Below are 14,571 nucleotides of genomic sequence, written 5' to 3'. Positions count from 1 at the left end.
TTAAATTACTAGCATACACAACCACAAGCGATTGAAGCTGTCGTCATGCAGCGTTTAAATAATGAAAATTGCATTTTCATTTGCAGTGTTGTTTATTTAATAGCGCTGCTTATGGAAGTAGTCTCTTCAACCTGCAACTCAATGAAAGATGAAACGCGCGGGCCTTGTGATAACTTTGGGATGGTTTTGTATGGATACCTATGGCACAGTTCAAGGTCAAACGGCCCAGAATACTCCCCCCCCCTTTTTTTTTATAAGAAAAAGGGACTAAATGGAGTGTCTAGGTAAAGTTGTGGAGATACATTTTAAGATGGCCTCAGGCATGTATACAACTGGCATGTTAAATCACAGTAATCCAACGAATTAATGACATTAAGATGGCCAGTTCCAGGTAGTAAATTTGGATTTAGGGTAAATAGGCCTATGGGCTAAAGGAATGGCAGAGCACGAGGGGTAATCTTTTTAAGGCATGCTACCAACCCCATTAGTGCTAAAAGTATAAATGCATTAGTTGAGATAATGTCTGTGCACAGTTAAGTCCAAGGCAAGTGGATTTTTATAAGTATAGGCCTACTATGTCACAATTTTAAGTAGGAACTTGTCTCATATTTGACTCATTTCAGTTTTTTCCCTTAACAGTGTGAACAGCACAAATCAGAAGGAATCTGATCTTTTCAATTATGATTTAGGTCACTTCCATAAGTGGTCTTATATCAGATACAGGCCTGATGTTTTGCAATGCAACCTCAGTCTGAACGGAGTCTCAGTCTGATGTTGGAATTCACATGACTTTTACATAACTCTGGCTCTGTGCTGGTGGGAATCACTCAGTCAGCATGGAAGACAACTGTGATGGAGGTCCACACACACACACCGGTCCACACACACACACCGGTCCACACACACACACCTCCATACAGAAGTAGCAGCCATTGCTCCACAAAAAGCCATAATTAAAAGCCTCCTTCTTGTCCTTTTTATCATCTGCTCACATATCCGTTGGCTTGTACTACCCATCAACTTATAAATGAAACCATGAAGGCTGACTTCAGTGGCCTTCCCTGTTTACTTCTGTACCACAGCATGCTGCACGTGACGTTTTTGTTATCGTTCTTTTGTGTCAGTGACCAGTTCACACTGGAATCTGATATTGGCCGCATTTGAAAAATAATGTGAACAGCCAAACACTTAAGCACTAATGTTTGCAGTTTGAAAGTGGTCTCACATTCTCCATTATTATGATGGTGGAGGTGGTCGGGGTGCTGCTGCTGGCGTTTGTGGTGATGATGAGGATGATGATGATGATGAACAAAACCATACTTGTCGTGTTTGTGGATGTATCCCACTGCTGTTAGTCATGCAGGAGGGACAGTTAGAATGCAACAGTTTGAAACCTCACAGTCTCATACTCCCCCACCCACCCCACCCCACCCCACCCAGGCACGTCTTCCAGGATACCTCCATGCTGCCGCTGCCTTTCATTTCATCCATTATCCACCGCTTTGACCCGAGGCGCGAGGCCTCCTCGGCCGATGCCCTCGCATTCCGCTTTTCACACGGTCCGCGACTGTGAGAAAGCGAGCGATTGAAAGAAGAGAAGGAAAGCGAGGACGTTCACCCATCTGTTTGTGTATGCTAGAGATCGGGGGGAGGGTGGGGGTGGGGTGGGGGGGTTATCTTGCCCCAATTAGGGAGGCATTCAGCAACGATGACAAGGAGCGTTAGGAGAGCAGAGACACCTCCAATTAGAGAGAGTGAGGTCAGAAGCTGGAACCGTGTCAACTTAGGGAATGTCTAGACTCTGCCAAAAAAGCACCGGGACTTCCTCCGATCTGAAACGATACTCCTTTTTTTTCTCGTTCAGTCGAAGAGAGCTGTTTCGAGATTGATCGAGCTCTTCTTCTCTCTCGGCTGTTGACAGATGGTGTGTTATGCTTGGCGGCCAAACTGGTGTGTGAGGATGGGAGTGAGAGACTGCTTGGAGAGTTTGCTCCTTTGCTCGCATGTTCTTGTGTCTGACCGTCCATGGTGATGATTGGGCGGAATCGCCTGGCTTCCTTCCTTTGCTTACCCTATGGTCACACGAGCGACAGGACGGAGACAAACCCTTCGTCGTTTTGCCACTCATGGGCCTTCCTAGCTCGTGGTTACTAGGTTACAGAACCAAACAACCAAGTTCTATATGGCTCTGCTTCGTGGGTAGTTAGCTTGCTCACATGCTACGGTTAGATAGTTGGCTGTTGAACGGCAGCTAATCGCATTCTCTCTGCTCTGTCGCCCCTCTGACCACGGGGTTAGGCTGCTGAGGCCTACCAGTGGTCACCTGCTGGACTAGACATGCCCCTTCTTACAGGTCACCCAGTAGTAGCTAATGGGACAAATCATTCAGCCATTTCTTATACAGTCCTGACAATGTCTCGGTTTGCTTGATACTTATAACAATCTTCTTAATTTCTTGGGGAATTAAATAATGTGCTGCTGTGTTCTATTTATATAATCTCAAAGCCTTTCCCAAGTCGTTTTACAGGAAGTGCCTTGAAACTGTTTATGTAACAAGTTTTTTTTCATGTGTAGTATGATTCAACTATTCTTACATTTATGCAATACTTTATACAATGGACTTTAGGAGTATTGTACTGAATGTCCCCTCAATTTGGAGGTGTGGGCACAAAATAAATCGTTCATGGTTTGGACTCTATGGGCTCCAATTTGAAAGGGCAAAGAGCTTGTGGGAAGCCTTTGTGGGACAGGTGAGATGGCGTATTCATTTTGTGGGTGTGCCTTTGAATTAGTGTCTTTAGAGCTAATCATATCAACAGAAATTCGGACTTGCTGTGATGACAAACTACTTTTGTTTGGTTGAAGTTCAACAGACTTCTATGATCTATGAAATCAGGCTCCTGTGTGTTTACATAATATGCTGTGAGACCTTTGGTGGGGATTATATTGCTGATGGCATTTTGTGTGTTTGATGGTAAAGGTAAGAAGTACAAACTGTTTTCTTTCAGTTTGGGCTCAGCTTCCTCCTCAGATTAATAATAACTGAAATTGTTATAGATGTGTTGGATTAGGAGAAAATCAAAACACTCATTTATTTTTCTCTCTCTGTCTTTCGCTTTTGCTCTGTGTCTGCCTTGTCACCTTGTTGAGGTTTAAATTGAAAAAGTACATTTTTCACATTTGCATAGTTGATGTGTTGGTATGCAGGTTGGTAGCGTAGGTATTTGCATGTGGTGGAGCCTGTCGCCATATCACATTGACGCAGATGAATCACCTCACCCATCCCAGCTTGTGTTTTCCGTACACCAATGTTTTTTTCGTTTACATGTTTGGAATGAGAGCCAGCACAATCCCATAATCCTTTGCATGGCTGGCCCTGCCCTGTCCCCACAGTTAGGCCCCAGCCAAACCCCAGGCCAGTGTTTGTGTGTGTGTGTGTGTGTGTGTGTGTGTGTGTGTGTGGGTGTATGTGTGTACACGCTAGGCTCAACAATAGAGCAGTGTGGCTGTGTGCAATCAGCATTCTGCTGCAGGGTGCTCCTCTACGTGGTGGACAATGGGCTGTGAGCTCACTCTCTGATCCGCTCATAGTCCCTGTTGGTCAGCTCTGCTCAGGAGAGCACAGCAGAGCAGAGGAGAGGAGAGCAGAGGAGAGGAGAGGAGAGGAGAGGAGAGCACAGCAGAGCAGAGGAGAGGAGAGGAGAGGAGAGGAGAGGAGGGGAGAGCAGAGGAGAGGAGAGCAGAGGAGAGGAGAGGAGGGGAGAGGAGAGGAGAGGAGAGGAGAGCACAGGAGAGGAGAGGAGAGCAGAGGAGAGGAGAGGAGAGGAGAGGAGAGGTGGGGAGAGGAGAGGAGAGCAGAGGAGAGGAGAGGTGGGGAGAGGAGAGCACAGCAGAGGAGAGGAGAGCAGAGGAGAGGAGAGGAGAGGAGAGCAGAGCACAGCAGAGGAGAGGAGAGGAGAGCAGAGCAGAGGAGAGGAGAGCAGAGGAGAGCAGAGGAGAGGAGAGGCGAAGGGGCGAAGGGGGCCCCCATTTTTTCTCCCATGGACTCTCATGCCTAAGCCTCTGTAATTAAAGAGGGGAAAGCAGGAAGCAACTGCCTCCCCAACTACCCTCCTCAATATTCAACTTGTTTGTCTACAAAAGATAATTTAGTTCCAGTCAACTTATTCGTACAATACCTACTGTGTTGCAGGTCAGGGGTACAAAAGCACACTTCATTGGCTTTGAATGGTGGGATTAAGTAGTCAGCCTGTGTAACTTTACAAAAATAGGTGACCTTTTTGTGAGGGATATTCTTTGTAAATTCCACCTAATAAATCAGTTGGACCGCAGAGTCCCCGTGCCTACACACACACACATACACACACACACACACACACACACACACACACACACACACACACACACACACACACACAAACCCTTTTCTCCGACATCACTGCACCTCCCAACCACTGGTAATTTGGGAGAGGACGAAGACACAAACATCTCCAATGCAAACCTGCTGTTTCTATCCTCTCCCTCTCCTCCTCTCCCTTTCCTCCTCTCCCTCGCTTTATAGTTCAGCCAAGTGAGCATTCTCTCACCCCCCCTCTCTTTTTTTATCTCCACTCTTTCCCTCCGTCTCTGAAAGGTCATTTTGAAGTAAGAGTGAGAGAGAGCCTGCTGGTATTTTTAGAGAGCTGATGATGTGGCTAGAAGCGAAGAACGATCTCGTTTGGCTTTGATGTTGAAGTCTCCTGTGTTGGCTTCTTCTGTGTGTTTGCGTGTATTGCGGAGATTAATTGGGGCAGCTTCTGTAACCAGGGCCCATCGTTAAATACGTGACATGAGCTAGACTCAACCCCAGAGCTACGAGGCATGTTGCAGATGTGATCGCTTTCAGATGGGACTGTTCCCCCGTCAGCCACATACAGTGGTAGTAGTTACAGTAGTTACAGTCCTGAACTTTTTATTCCTGATGTAAAGTAGTATTTATTGTTACACTAGGTCTCTATTGCTCGTAGCTTGATTGTTTTCTCCTTTGTACGTTGCTTTGGATAAAAGCGTCTGCTAAATGACTAAATGTAAATGTAAACATACATATATCTCACATATACACACACTGGCGTACTGTATATCCCCTGTTTCTTCACACACACACACACACACACACACACACACACACACACACACAGTCACACACACACACTGACAGTAACACAAGTCAATAAAGCCCTTGGTTACTGTGTTACTGAAACACAATCATCAGACAGCTGATTTGTTTGTTCGCACAGTTTCTGTCCCTCCCGAATGACCATTTGCCATTATGACACACACTCATTGCGATGCTGGTGATGTTGTTGGTAAGATCCTATCGGGTAGCATTCCTACAAGCTTTGTTCATCCTGACACTCTCATAGCTTCTCACCGAGTTTCTGAGGCAATCCTTTTTTTTCTTTTCTCTCTCTCTATTTTGCTTTGTCATGTTGCAATGCAGCTTGATTGTCATTCTGTAAAGGCCGTCCGGCTTCTACGATTTGTGTTAAACTGACACAACTCGCAGGATGAATGGCCTTTGATCTCTGTGACAGGAGGGGGAGTTGCACAGGGGTGGGTGGACAGGAAAAGGACCACTCTCATTAGTGTAGCACCTCACTCTGCATAACTGCGTTTTTTTGAGACACGTTTTTGTCTGTGTGAGCCTGTGTGTGTGTGTGTGTGTGTGTGTGTGTGTGTGTGTGTGTGTGTGTGTGTGTGCGTGTGCGACTTCACTGGAAATGTTCACCAGGTTTGGTTACCTGACTGGTATTTGTGTGTGTGGTTAATGCCAGTTAATCCCACAGAAGCATTCCGAGGTCTTCCTGTGTGGAATATGGTAAGCAGATCGCGGTTGCTGTTTTTGATCTGGCATAGCAACTGCATGTTTCACACTGATGTATTTTCCTGTTGTGTCACCGCTGAAGAAGTGTTACTGCGAGGCCTGTGTGTAGTATCAGTTCATCTGTCTGGCCATTTGCCCTCTATGGTGTTAAATTGTTGTTAGTGTTAATGTTTTGAATTTTTGGAGATTAGCTCGTCTCCTGGTCAGGTCAGATGACTTTGTCACCCGCACCTTACCTTGTCCTTTCTGAAATAAGCCGCGGTTGCCAGGGCAACAGCAGGCCTAGGATTGTCAGTGGTCAAGGTTTTTTTGATGAAGTGCTGTTGTGTGGTTTCACCTCTAAACCCCCTTTTCTTACACACACACACACACACACACACACACACATACACAGGGATGCAAACACACACACTGCACAAACCACAAAACTGCCTGAGAGGGTCAGAATGAGGACATGCCTTTAGTCTCCACTTACATTGAACAGATGCTTGTATCCCCATCCCTACTTACAGATTGGTGAAGGCATACATTCTGTCATCATGTGTGATCCTTGGGTTTAAGAATTCATAACCTTACTGCTGTTAGCACCTCATCACAGAAACACGCACGAACACACACACACACACACACACACACGCACACACACACAAACCGTCATCCAAGACCCATTCCAGCTGTGTCTCTTTTTTTTGGCGGGGTGGGGGGGATTCTTGTGACCACACGTCAGCCAGCAGCAACTAGCTAGCCATCCCAGGCCCCAGCCACCACAGATGGCTGCTGTTCCTGCTGTTGTGGCTGCTTGCTGACCAGTCCCTGGGGGGCCACAGCTGTATGCGTTATGTGTGTATTTGTGTGTGTGTGTGTGTGTGTGTGAGTGTTTGTGTGTTTTGTGTGTGAGTGTGTGTGTGTGATTGTGTGTGTGAGTGTGTGTGTGTGTATTTGTGAGTGTGTGTATTTGTGAGTGTGTGATTTTGTGTGTGTGAGTAAGTGAGTGTGTGTGTGTGTGTGTGTGTGTGTGTGTGCGTGCGTGTGTGTGTGTATTTGTGAGTGTGTGATTGTGTCTGTGTGTGTGAGTGAGTGAATGTGTGTGTGTGTGTGTCTGCTTGTGTGTGTGGGTGTGTGTGAGGGGAGCCCAGGACGCCACTGGAGCCCGTGGTGCGGTGTTGGTGCAGGCATTCTGGTCAGGGAGAACAGGCCGAGCCAACTGCAGCAGGGGAAGTGATGGAGAGCGCGGCTGATTTGTCATCACCTCGACCTCTGCTGCTCCTGTTAACACGGAGGGAAGGAAAGCAAAAGGGGGCACGTCAACCAAAGTGGAATGAAAGCCCTTTACGTCAGTGGTGGGAGTATGTGTGTGTGTGTGTGTGTGTGTGCGTGTGTGTGCGTGTGTGCGTGTGTGCGTGTGTGTGTGCGTGCGTGTGTGCGTGTGTGTGTGTGTGTGTGTGTGCTGGTAGAGGCTCTCGTTTTCACTGAGGTTATGGGCTGATGGAGAACCGCTGGAGAGGGTTCTGTTTGTTTTTGAAATTGTTGGCGGGAGGGCCAGGGCAAGAACTAAAATGGAAAGAGAGCTTTTCATCTGCGCCGTGTCGTCAGTGGACATTCCCATTTAACAGCGCTGAGAAAGGGAGAGAGACAGACAGACAGACAGACAGACAACAATGTTGGAGAACATTTAGTTTGGGCTTAAATTGTGGACGTAACAGCGAGTATTGTGTCAAGGTGGGAGGGTTGAAATCATCCTCTTAGGGGCCTACTGAAGATTTTCATGCTCCAGTTCTTTTTTGAGGAAGGCGGCTTAGCAGACAATAACACACCAGGGTTGAGAGATATATGTGGTCGGATGGGAGAGGCATCTGTACCCGATTCATGTCCTCCCTAGAAGCCTAGACAATCTGATGGACTGTGTGTCTTGTGTGAGTGTGTAGGGGAGTAGATGTCACTGTGTGTGTGTGATGTGTGTGTGTGTGTGTGTGTGTGTGTGTGTGTGTGTGTATGTGTGTGTGAGTGTATGTTTGTTTTCATGTCATCACGTTATCAAGCTACCTACAGATAAGTGCTAACATTAGCATGCTAATTCTAGAGCAGAAGAGTTGTGGGCAGGCCAACCATATCTTGACAATCCGGTGGACGGGCAGATTCTGGGCAGGATGCCCAGTTTAACAGCAGCCTTTTCAGCCTCAGCAAGAGAGGAGCAGTGTGTCTCCCCGTCACTGGCAGCCGAGCCTCATGATCTATTGAGTGTGTGTGTGTGTGTGTGTGTGTGTGTGTGTGTGTTCTCTTCTCCCAGATATTCACTGTTGGCATGGTTAACTTGGGTAATGAGCCTGTTAATGATGGGGATGGGGAGACGCAGGATGCCTGAGCTGTGTTCTTTTAGTGTGTGTGTGTGTGTGTGTGTGTGTGTGTGTGTCGTGTGTGTGTGTGTGTGTCGTGTGTGTGTGTGTGTGTGTGTGTGTGTGTGTGTGTGTGTGTGTGTGTGTGTGTGTGTGCATGAACTGGACCGTAACCTCAAGCAACTCCAAACCACTCATCCGTTGATTAAGACACAGCTGGTGCAACATCGGCGTTGTGCCCGTTGTCTGTTTGGATGGAACATGCCAACTCAAGTTAATAGTGCAAAGATAACAACATTGTCACAGACATAACAGTTGCATTGTAGTATGCGTGGTGATTTGCCATGGTAACCTGTAATGATGGATCATGATGCCCCCCCTGCAGCTCTGTTGGCATGGCACTCCAGGCTGGCATAGAAGAGGATGTTCGCTGTTGGAGGGTTCAGAAACATGGCACCATGTTTCGGCCTTTGAATATGGATGTTTGAAGTCCAATTTTGTTCATTCATTCATTCATTCATTCATTCATTCATTCATTCATTCATTTATTTATGTATGTATGTATGTATGTATGTATGTATGTATGTATGTATGTATGTATGTATGTATGTATGTATGTATGTATGTATGTATGTATGTATGTATGTATGTGTGAGTTTGTAAGTGTGTGTGTATGTGTTGCATGTCTACATCTCCCAACAGTGTTTTTCCTAGTTGTATGCACGTATACGTCTCTGAATGTGTGTGTGTGGGCAGTGCCAGGCTGGGTGTTGTGTGTGTGGGCGGTGTGTGTTGTGTGTGTGTGGGCGGTGCCAGGCTGGGTGTTGTGTGTGTGGTGTGGCTCAGTTGTGACTGGGCTCAGTAAAGTCGCTGAGCTGAGGTGTGTTCTTGAGCGAGTTCCTGAAAAACACCTCACACCTTCGATGGATTGAGCCCTTTCTTGTCGAGACACGCCTAGATTGCAAAACCAGACTCACTGTCTTGCCGTTGTTTACCTTAAAGTGATGAGAGAAAGATATCAGGCTGCTCAGGGAGCTTAGGGGGAAAATCATTTTCCCATCAGAAGAGAAATCCAAATATGTCCGCTACTCCACTGGGCACCATAAAATGGCAGTTCTTGTTTTGCCTTCTCTTTTCCTTCTCCTCTGTGATGGAGCATTATGGTGTGCTGATCTCGCTCAGAGTGTGTTCACATCCATTTGTTTGCATTCTGATAACTGTATGTTGAAACCGCTCCTCTACAGTGGAACAAACCAATCTCCCATACAATGTTTGGTTCATTCATTACAGCTGTCTGACTAATCAGATTTTTTTTTTTAACTCTCCTTTGAAATCCACTGAGCTCACATACACACTTACACAAGTCATAAGATGAGTTGCCTATCAGAAGATCATTCAGTAGAGAAGTTAGCTAGTGGCCCTTTTTGTTGCTTTTTTCCATTTCCAGCCTCATTCCATGAACATTCACCCTCTCTATGACATGACACAGGGCAGAGCATTCCTAATAACAGAGCAGTTCTAGTTTAGAGTTGTGGTGTCTCTGTCTCCAGCTCTTAGTATAGCTGTTTTCATGAAGTCATACATTGTTAAAATTAAACACGCTTGCCTCAGATTGATCCAGTTGAGCAACAGTGTACAGACTAGGTTATGAAACAGTGTGTTGCAGCTTTTGGTCGGTTGATTTATTTACTGAAGTTCAGTTTCAGCTGACCGCAACCTTCCAGTAGAGTTGACTAATGCTGCCGCCCGCCACCAGCCCTCAGCCCAGTGGTCAGACGCTGGTATCCTGTTGTTTGGGTGCCAGCAGACGTTGGTCAGGTGCAGCCTCTTCTCTTTCCTGCCTGAACAACACCGCCCCATATTCGCGAGGCTGTAAGGCTAAGTGGCTGTTCTAAGACCAGTTCTGTGTATCAAATGCATGCAGAAACGGTCCAGATTCAGACTGAGTAATGAGTAAAGGTAAAGTAAGGTAATGCAAAGCAGAGCAAAGTCGCTGGCCTGGAACCTGTTTAGTCTGTACACGTCATGTAGACATGGTCAGCATCAAACTAAGGCACGTCTGTTCTTAGATCAGCACAGCTCTGCATATTTTGGGTAAAAAATACGTTTATTTGTCCTTGACCACATGATTTGACAGTTATCCTGATCACTAGCCTCATGACTGACTAGCCTCTCTTGTTATGCTAGGATTGAGCTTTGCTACGAGGCAGCTCTCACTGGCTGGCCTGGGCTGCATGAACTCCATGGTTCTCTGTGAAAGCTAGCCCTTGTGCTAGGAGGGTGGAATTGCTGGCATGTGGTTTGAGTAAGTCATATTTGGACGACTTCTTTATTTCTTTCCCTCCATCAATGGGAGGCATTTATTTTTGAGGTTTTGCACGCACACTTACTGCAGCGGTGTAATTTATGCGAATTAGGCTCTGAACCGGCGCAACGGGACTTTTTCAGCTTGTTGCTATTTTCAGGATGACTCACTGAAGAAACAGGATATCTTCAATTTTTTCTGGCACTGTCCTGGGAGCCTTTTATTGTTCGGCGCATGTGGGTGTGTGTAGACCTGAGACTCAGTAAGTGATACGTGTGAAGTGTGTGTCCACGCAATGAAATATGATCTCTGTGTGTGTGTGTGTGTGTGTGTGTGTGTGTGTGTGTGTGTGTGTGTGTGTGTGTGTGTGTGTGTTTGACGGAACATTATTTCTTTTCTTTTTTTAGCCCAGCTGACCACTGGTCTAATTTAGGGATTTATGCGTACAAGCTTTCATCTCTCCATATTAAGAGGATTCGGCTGAGGCGGACACTTATAATGTGTTCTACAGTAACCGTGCGACATAAAACATTCTTGTTGCCGGAGATTATCTGAGCAAAGGTCAACCCTGAAAAACAAAGACTTTTGTGATCAAACACAGCTTTAACCTTAATAGTGTATTTGCAATGTTAGGCCCAGAAAACCAAAAACAATCACAACAGCTAGGAAAGAAACTGAGCGCTCATCTCAAATAGTGCATGTGTCAAACACACCCTAACACTAATGCCCCGGAAAGGAGTGACTCCCTACACACACACACACACACACACACACACACACACACACACACACACACACACACACACACACACACACACACACACACACATACACACACACATTATTAATCTGGCCCTGAAACGAAGGGAGGTTCTGTTGTGTTGCTATTGGCACAGCCTGCACTATAGCAGAGCAATTAGACCATGCTGTATTTTCCCTAGTGTGACAGCAGCCACTGACAACATGACTTGACAGGAAAACAATTGCGGAAAAAAGTTAAGGCCCGATTGCATTCCTCCTGGTGTGGCTCAGTAGTTTATAAGTGACTATGTCAGTGTGAGTGGTAGAACTGAGATCTTCTGTGCTGTGTACTACAAAGACTGGTTTAGGGGATTCACTGAGAGAACAGAGAATCTGCTGTGGAGTGACATGCGGATGTCCTGAACGTTATCTGCCCAGTTCTGTGTAGCCATTATCATTAGATGCTATCACTACTTTGAGTGAATGTAGATAAAGACTGTCTGCGCTGGGAGAACTGATGTCAGAGTAGGGTGTGTCCTTTCCGGGTCATAACCTGTTAATTATGGCTCGAAAGCAAAACTGATCCCAGAGCAGCTCGGCTCTGCTCTGCTGAGCCAAATGGAAAATACTGAGGTGAACTGTGTCCTCAACCTACCAGCTCCATCTCTGTCTCTCTTTCTCTTTCTCTCTCTCTCTTTCTCTCTCTCTCTCTCTCTCTCTCTCTCTCTCCCTATAATTGTACAAGCCACTGCAGTTATCATACACGTGTACACTGCCAAATTACCGTAGATTTACCGGAGCTGTCTTGGCACTCAGCCGCATTGAGTCAAGCCTGAACCGATGTCCTTGCATTAAATCATACTCCACTCACCGCTGTGTGTCACTTTCCATACAAAAAAATAAATATATGTGTGTGTGTGTGTCTAAAAAAGAATAAATGCTAAATAAATCCACATAAAAATGGCTGTGTCCCGGGTGTGTAAAATACGGCTGTGGCGGCTCACCGCGCCTGAGGTCTTCAGCCGCAACCTCTGAACCTTTTCCTCCCATCAGATGATGTTAGAACTCAGATATGTTCCTGGGTAATTAGAGGGAGACGCTCTGATGCTGCCAGTGAGGGAAAGAATGCAGGGCCACAGAAAGAGAGAGAGAAAGAGACAGACAGACAGACAGACAGACAGACAGAGACAGAGAGGTATCATGTGCGTGAGTTTCAGGAAAGCTGTCTTAGCGTCACCTCCTGGTAAGTTCTAGTGGTGAGGTGTTTTTGAGTGTTAAGACTTTGTGGGAGGTTAGGGTGGTGAGTTGATGAGGCAGTGTTCTGTGAATGTGGTGTATGGTGTTGGTGTTGGTGTAAGTCTAGGTGTTGGTGTTGGTGTTGGTGTTGGTGTAGGTGTTGTGTTGTTTGGCTAAAGCAGAGAGGGGTGTACTTCCAGAAACCCTCAGTGTGTGATGTTGCCTCCTCCTTCCTGGCAGATGGAGAAAATCAGAGTTGAGTGGGTCTCACAAACACTCTCACACACACACACACACACACACACACACACACACACACACACACACACACACACACACACACACACACACAGACACACACACACACACTCACACACACACACACACTCACACACACACACACACTCACACACACACGTGCACACACAGAGAGTGAGAGTGACAGAGACAGTCACACACACACACAGACACACACCCACACACTCACACACTAGACTGATTTGAGAGACGTGCACATTATCGTTCAGGAGACCGTGACCGTCCTAAAAAAAAATGACCCGTGGCGACCTCCCTTGACCTCTCTTCTCAGATGGCTCCCCATTGCCCCCCTTCTCTCTTTCTCTCTCTCTTCCTCTCTCTCTCTTCCTCTCTCTTGCTCTCTTTTTCGGTCTTCCTCTCTCTTTCTCTTTCGCTCTCTCTCTCTCTCTCTCTTCCTTTCTCTCTCTGTCTTTCTCTCTTCTCTTCCTCTCTCTCTCCCTCTCTGGCTGGCTGTGAAAGGGCCAAGATCTATCCCCCTGCTGACAGGGACAGAGCAGGGACGTCGCTGGGCGGAGAAGAAGAGGAGGAGGAGAAGAAGAAGAGGAGAATAAGGCCCTGACGGCAGAAACAGATGCTGTGCCGCCCCCCCCCCCCCCACCCCCCCGAGCAGCAGACGAGGCTCCAGGGCTCCAGACACCAGGATGGATCCACTCTGCTCTCGGCTCGCTCAGAAACCCGATCTGCTTTTGGAGCGAAAAGCTCTCATCACTGTCACCGCCGGCTCCCCCCACCGATCCGGCGCTCGCCCGCCTCAGAAGCGCTGCAAAGTATTCTGGGAAAATTACAGGATGAGACCTTGTGCTGCGCTTGTGGGAGACGGCGAGGGACGTGTGCGCATGAGCCAAGCGATGATGCAGCAGCGAAAAAGATGGAGACAGAGAGAGGCTGACAGAGAAGAAGAGAGCAAGAGAGAAGTGACAGAAAGAGAGAAGAAAAGAGTGGCATAGAGAGAGAGAGAGAATACATGAGATAGTGAATGTGAGAACCGGACAAAGTGAGAAGAAAGTGAGACTGGATCTGAGAAAGAGAGAGGTATAGATGGGGAAGAAGAGACAGAGAAATGTTGGCACGTTTATCTCCTTCTGAGTGCTCGCTGTCTGTCACGCTGCGGCAGAGTTATGGTGTAAGGTGGAGAGGTCTCAGTGGAGATGCCGTCTGTGTTGGTGTGTGTGGTCATATCCCGATACTCACTCCCCTGGCATTGATGGATCGGTGAAAAGATATGTGTGTGTGTGTGTCTCTGTCACAACTGAGACATTCTGTACAGTTTTGTATGTCACAAGGGGGTCATGACATACAGACAGTGATTCATAAGTATAATTTCCCCTCCGGTCTCTCTCTCTCTCTTTCACTCATGTGCTTTTTTGCGCTGAAGATTTCCTATTATTTAAAAAATTCCAGCGGTGTAAGTGCTCAGCTCCACATTCATTAATTCCAGCCCACTCCTCATGTGAGATTTTTTTCTAATTGCCTAAAGCTTAGCCGCTTTACATGGGATGTGGTGTTACAAGGGGGGTAAAGTCTCTCTCTCTCATTCTCACTCCCTCTCTCACTCTCTTTCGTTCTCTCTCTCTTGCTGTAGAGAAAAATGAAAATAATCTCTAAATATTATGGGGCAGAGCGGGGGGAAGAGAGAGAGAGAGGGAGGGAGAGGGAGAGAGAGAGAGTGGGAGAGAGAGAGAGAGAGAGAGGGAGAGAGAGGGAGAGAGAGGGAGAGAGGGGGAGAGAGGGAGAGAGAGAGAGAGAGAGAGGGAGGGAGAGAGAGAGAGAGTGGC

Source organism: Clupea harengus, chromosome 14, assembly GCF_900700415.2.
Source record: "Clupea harengus chromosome 14, Ch_v2.0.2, whole genome shotgun sequence".
Taxonomy (NCBI): domain Eukaryota; kingdom Metazoa; phylum Chordata; class Actinopteri; order Clupeiformes; family Clupeidae; genus Clupea; species Clupea harengus.
This window is presented reverse-complemented; position numbering follows the sequence as displayed.